The 6,674-nt window shown below is 42.6% G+C and overlaps 1 protein-coding gene across 2 annotated transcripts in view; it reads right to left on the bottom strand.

Annotated features, from left to right (window-relative positions):
* Positions 1–6,674, bottom strand: part of NR2C2 (nuclear receptor subfamily 2 group C member 2) — a 112,841-nt gene that overhangs the window by 103,331 nt on the left and 2,836 nt on the right. The window lies entirely within an intron of this gene.

A 6,674-nucleotide genomic window follows, 5' to 3' on the forward strand; every position in this document is an offset into this window, starting at 1 on the left:
CTTTCCCAGCTAGTGGCACACAGTCATGATCCTCTCCTGTGATGCTGGGCAGTGGCAGCTGCAGCTCTCAGTCAGTGATCAAACAACTGATATACTTACAACCACCTGTAACCATACGACCACTTGGTTTTTCACTTTCAGTATAGTAGTCAACAAATCATTTGAGACAGTCAATCCTTAATTATAAAACCGACTTTGTTAAATGATTTTGCCCAAGTGCAGGCTATTATAAGTGTTCTGAGCACACGTAAGGTAAGCAAGGTTAAGCTATGATGTTTGGTAAGTTAGGTGTATTAAATGTACTTTCTTTTTTGGCCATACCCATAGCATATGGTGTTCCTGGGCCAAGGATGAAATCCTAGCCAGAGTTGTGACCTATGCCACAGCTGCAGCAACTCTGGATCCTTAACCCACTCTCTGGATCCTGAACCCAACTCTGAATCAAACCAGTGCCTCCACAGAAACAAGCTGGACCATTAACCCACTGCACCACAGGAGGAACTCCTAAATGCATTTTCAGTGTATGGTATTTCCATCGTATGATGGGTTTATTGGGGTGTAACCCCGTCATTAAGTTAAGGAAAATCTGTACATGCCGCCTCCTTTTTTTCTTTGGCTATCTTAGGGCCACACCCGTGGCATATGGAGGTTCCCAGGCTGAGGGTCAAATTGGAGTTATAGCTGCCGGCCTACGCCAGAGCCATAGCAATGCCAGATCTGAGTCTCATCTGTGACCTACACCACAGCTCACGGCAACGCCAGATCCTTAACCCACTGAGCAAGGCCAGGGATCGAACCCGACTATACCTGTGTCACACAGAAGTTCCCCGGCCAGGGATCAAACTCACACCACGGTTGTGCCTTGTGGCAACACCTGATCCTTAACCTGCTGTGTCACAGAGTAACTTACTGTAGATGCTTTCTGATGCAATGCTATCTTTTCTTCATTTGAAAATTTTCCCACTTAAATGGTAATTTATTTCTTTGGCAAAGAAACGCTATAAATCGAAAATTTATTTTTAAAAATTTGTACTGTGGGAGGGGGAGGGAGTGGGATGGACTGGGAATTTGGGGTTAATAGATGCAAACTATTGCCTCTGGAATGGATAAGCAATGAGATCCTGCTGTATAACACTGGGAACTATATCTAGTCACTTATGATGGAACATGATGGAGGATAATGTGAGAAAAAGAATGTATATATGTATGTGTGATCGGGTACCTTGCTGTGCAGTAGAAAATTGACAGAACACTGTCAATTTTCCCATTGTGGCACAGAGGAAACGAATCCCACTAAGAACCATGTGGCTTCGGGTTCAATCCCTGGTCTCGCTCAGTGGGTCAAGGATCCGGCGTTGCTGTGAGCTGTGGTGTAGGTCACAGATAAGACTCAGATCTGGCATTGCTATGGCTCTGGCGTAGGCCGGCAGCTATAACTCCAATTCGACCCCTAGCCTGGGAACCTCATGTGCCGTGGGTGAGGCCCTAAAGGAAGACCAAAAAAAAAAAAAAAGAAGAAGAAGAAGAAGAAGCAGAAAATTGACAGAACAGAACACTGTAAACCAGCTATAATGGAAAAGATAAAAATTATTTTGGATAAAAAAATTTGGGCTGTATTAAATATGTCAACAAACATGTTCTAGTTGCCAATCTATGAGCCAAGGGCTGATATATATTTTGAGACATCTGCTTTTAATCTTGGTAAAAGGTGATTTTTTCAGTAATTCCAGGCTTTACTCATCAACCTAGTAAAAGGATGCATTACTACGAAGCAATGAGGAGGGGGAGAGAAAGAGGGCAGTACAAACGACATTTCTGAAATGTTCTACAAATAATAATCAGATTCACTGCACAAATAAATACCACCAGGGGAAATGCACCCAAAGTCTGCTGGCATTGTTTAAACATCTTCAGAGCCATCTAATCTCAGCTGTGTATCTTTCTCAGTGGAGATCTGCCTGCCACACAGAAGTAGGCAGCTATTGGCGTTTTCATTGGAGGTACACGTGTGGGCAGCCAGGTAAGAAACATTTTCTTTTTTGACATACCTTTCTTTCTTTCTTTTTTTTTTTTTTGGTCTTTTTTGACATTTCTTGGGCGGCTCCTGCAGCATATGGAGGTTCCCGGGCTAGGGGTCGAATCAGAGCTGTAGCCACTGGCCTACGCCAGAGCCACAGCAACACGGGATCCAAGCTGTGTCTACAACCTACACCACAGTTCACAGCAATGCCGGATTGTTAACCCACTGAGCAAGGGCAGGGATCGAACCCGCAACCTCATGGTTCCTAGTCGGATTCGTTAACCACTGCGCCACGATGGGAACTCCCTCTTTTCTGACATACCTTTCTGTTCAAGCATGAGGAATAAAGGAAAGTAAGGTGGCTTCCAGTAAAACCACGAAGCCTTCAACTTTGCATGCGGCCCCACCAACCTCTCATTTCTCTCCCCATTCTTTGGGTAGCATTCACCCCACTTTTCAGGCCCCAACACCTTTTCTCACACCTCCCACTAATCCAAAGAGGAGAAAATAATATTCTCTATCTTTGGCATAAAATTCTTCCTTATCAACACATTAACATTTCCATGGATTATAATCTTCTGGGTTACTGTCAGTAATTTTGGAATAAAAGTTTTCACCTCCTATTACAACTTCAGGTTTCTTATTACAGTGGAGGAGGTAATTTTTGTTCCTAAGGAAGAAAAAAAAAAATCATTTTGCCCCCGAGATTGGCCTTCATCATTGCAGCCTACCTGGAGTCCAGGGGTAATGAGAAAGATAGCTGAGCATCTGAACCAGCTTATTCCCTTTCCCATCCTTAACAATTCTTCCACCCTTCTACTACAAGACTCCCAGATGCTGGGGTATGAATCTGCTCTTACTGCCCCTTTAACAATGCTTCTCCTACCCCCACCCCCCAGGGCCCTGATCTGGGCTTTTGAGTTCTCTCTCTACTACCCTCATCATCATCACTGTGAGCTATGCTAAGAGAATTGCTGTTCCCAGGTAGTTCATGCCTTTCAGTACAGAAGCCACTGCCACTTAAAACTCCAGCACTCAGAGCACCTGAGGAGAGGATGAGAAGCAGGCAGCAGCAGTTAGGTGACAAGGGATTTGGGGAAGGAATGGCAGGATGGGAGGGGGTTACAATGAAAATTTCAGCCCCCATGGATATTAGATTAAGGCAAGTGAAATGCAACCAAATAAGTAAGAAAGTATGTCTCACAATGTGTGACAGGAGCATGAATGTGTCCATTAGGTTAAAGATGATAATCATACAGAGAAAAAAATTCTACATTATTTAAGTTCTTCAAAACCAGCAATAAAGTGAAAAGAGAAAAACCCAACCTCTGGTAGGGGAGCTGTGCACCAGGTGTGAGGCTGGCCTTAATGAGCCTTAAAATGAATTCTTTCAGATTCCCCCTTTGCAGTATTGATTAAGGGGTGACTAGTGTCTGCTCCAGGAGGTGCTTTGGGACTAAAGGAGCATATGACACATACTTAAGAGGACTCAAGGATAAAAATCCCATAGAAGAACCCTCAATATGTGAAGTCACTCAGGTAGCCAGTGGTTCAGTGCCAAGGTTTAAGGGGACTGATCCTCCCTGGCTCTCTGTGCCATCTGGACAACAAGTGGTCCCTGTTCCTAACCCCAATCTCACTGTTGGCTCCCCACCTCCCCATTTTACAACTGGAGAATGCAAAGGCCTCAGAGAGGCTACCCACTCAAGGTTCCAGATACAGGCATTCCACTGTCACTGACTCCTTGCAGGCACATGTTAAAAAACTTCCCAGAAGCCCTGTAATGTGAGATTATTACACATAGGGTTTTTCTTCTTTCTGTAAAGGCATGTTCATGGAAACAAAATTTTAATGTCACCATACATACAACCACTGAAAGTAGTCAAAAAAAGCAATTCAATGATATAGGACAATGTACAGCTTTTTCATTAAACTATCAACTCTTTGGCTATCCTGAGCAAATAGTTAAATGAATTAAAAAGTGCTGGATTGAACAAGTGATACCAAAAAAACCTTGAACAGAAAAGAAACATCCAAAAATAAACAAAGAATTAAAAAGTGTGACTGTTGTTTTAAAAATACCATTTTATTTGCAAATGTGTATTACATAAGTTAGCAAAAATGTTCTATTTACCTGACTTTTAAGCAGAAGCTTGATATACACTTTGCAAAATCTGTTTTTAACCCTAGTAAAGCAATCATAAGGTGATTTTCAATAATTCTTTTACATAAGTCAATTTACCTTTCAAAAGATAAATATTTAATTTACTTAATTAATTAATTTATTTGTCTTTTTGTGTTTTTCTAGTACCGCTTCCCACGGCATAGAGAGGTTCCCAGGCTAGGGGCTGAATCAGAGCTATAGCCGCCAGCTTACACCAGAGCCACAGCAACACTGGATCCTTAACCCACTGAGCAAGGCCAGGGATCAAACCCGCAACCTCATGGTTTCTAGTCGGATTCATTAACCACTGTGCCACGATGGGAACTCCAAGAGATAAATATTTTAAATTAATGGCCACAGAGACTTTCAACTCCCAGCTCTCTGCAAACCCAGTAAGTCTCTCTTCTCTGATCCCATGATAGAAGACTAGCATTTTTTATTTCAAGAAAATCACATGGGTGCTTTGATTCTTCAACTAAAGCAAATTACATGATATATTTGGTTGTTTATTAATGAGTTCTCAAGAAACAGTCATGTAATTTAATTATTAAATTATCCATTCATCTTAAAACACACACACACACAAATAATAGGTGGGTAAAAAGGGATTCATTTGGGTTATCTTACCCATATTTACATCTCCAGGCAGTGCCATATCTGTGAAGGACCACTTCAATTCATCCAAATATTTTACTGCTGGCACTGCTACATGAATTGCCAAATAAGCCAACATAAAAAGGCACCACTGGAGTTCCCGTCGTGGCTCAGAGGTAACGAACCTGACTAGAATCCATGAGGATGTGGGTTTGATCCCTGGCCTTGCTCAGTGAGTTAAGGATTGGGCATTGCCGTGAGCTGTGGTGTAGGTTGCAGATGCAGCTTGGATCCCAAGTTACTGTGGCTGTGGCTCCAATCTGACCCTAGCCTGGGAACAAAAAAGGTTAGGGTCAGCAGGTTAAGAACCCATCCATGAGGATGCAGGTTCAATCCCTGCCCTCACTCAGTGGGTTAGGCTGCAGCATAGGTCACAGATGTGGCTTAGATCCAGCATTGCTATGGCTGTGGCATAGGCAGGCAGGTGCCGCTCCAGTTTGACCCCTAGACTGGGAACTTTCATATGCTGCAGGTATAGCCCTAAAAAAAGCAAAACACACACACACACACACACACACACACACACATACACACAAAAGGCCCTATCAATGGGCAGCAACTTAGTTATCAATGATATCATAAATTATCAACAACTCATTCCTCTACAAAGTAATTCCAGCATTCTGCTAAAAACTGGAAATATAACGGTGCACTAAATGATTCTTCCTTTCCTAAGGGGAACAGATTTCAATCAATCAATCACATGGAGTGAGAGCAATGTTTTAAAGGAAAGGAACACAGTGTAAAGTGAAAGAATCTGATCTAGACTGGCAGTGGGCATCAGAGAGGGCTTTCCTGAGGAAGTGACGCTTGAGTTGACATCTGCAGACTAGAGTTTGTGTGGAATGGGGGCATATAAGGACTTTAGGCTGAGGGAACAGCAAAGCAAAGTCAGTCACACTTTCAAGGAAGCTGAAAGCAGGCCAATGTTCAATGCACAAAGAGGTAGGGATACAGGGATTAAAAAATGATGAAAAGTCTTAGAAAAGTTTTAAAATAGGAGGAAAAGGACCTTCACCTTATATCCTGGTAAGGATTGAACAATATAATGCCTGTAAGAGAATTTTGAAAATTATAAAGCACCCCATACCTCTGTTAATACTATTAGTTGCACTACTTCCTTTTCTTTTTAACTTTGTTTCCCAAATAAACTTTTGGTTTGGATGCCAAGGCAAAACTAGCACTCCAGTGTTCTAATCCAGTGTTTTGCTCCTACACCAGACTGTCTAAAAATTTCATTGTTTACCATCACTTAACCAGTCCAATGTCTTTACCAAACAGCTAGTATTTCGTGACTTCAACTGTGAGCATTTATTATACGCCACTTTTCTAAGCTCTTTATTTACATTAAAATCATTTAATCCTCGATTCCAGAAGGAAAGGTCCATTATCACCCAAATGAGGACACTAAGTCTCGAAAAAGTTAACTAACTTATCCAAAGTCATAGGGCTAGTAAATTTTGGCACTATTAACAACACTATTTGGCTTCTGCCTCCAACTTTTTATGTATGTACAGGTATGTGCATTCGTGTATGTATATAAACTGGGGGGAGAAGGAGAAAACGGAACTCAGGCATATAGAACTATATTCACGGAGTTCCCGTAGTTGCGCAGTGGTTAACGAATCCGACTAGGAACCATGAGGTTGCGGGTTCGGTCCCTGCCCTTGCTCAGTGGGTTAATGATCCGGCGTTGCCGTGAGCTGTGGTGTAGGTTGCAGACGCGGCTCGGATCCCGCGTTGCTGTGGCTCTGGCGTAGGCCGGTGGCTACAGCTCTGATTCGACCCCTAGCCTGGGAACCTCCATATGCTGCAGGAGCGGCCCAAGAAATACCA

This window comes from Sus scrofa, chromosome 13 (assembly GCF_000003025.6).
Source record: "Sus scrofa isolate TJ Tabasco breed Duroc chromosome 13, Sscrofa11.1, whole genome shotgun sequence".
Lineage (NCBI taxonomy): Eukaryota > Metazoa > Chordata > Mammalia > Artiodactyla > Suidae > Sus > Sus scrofa.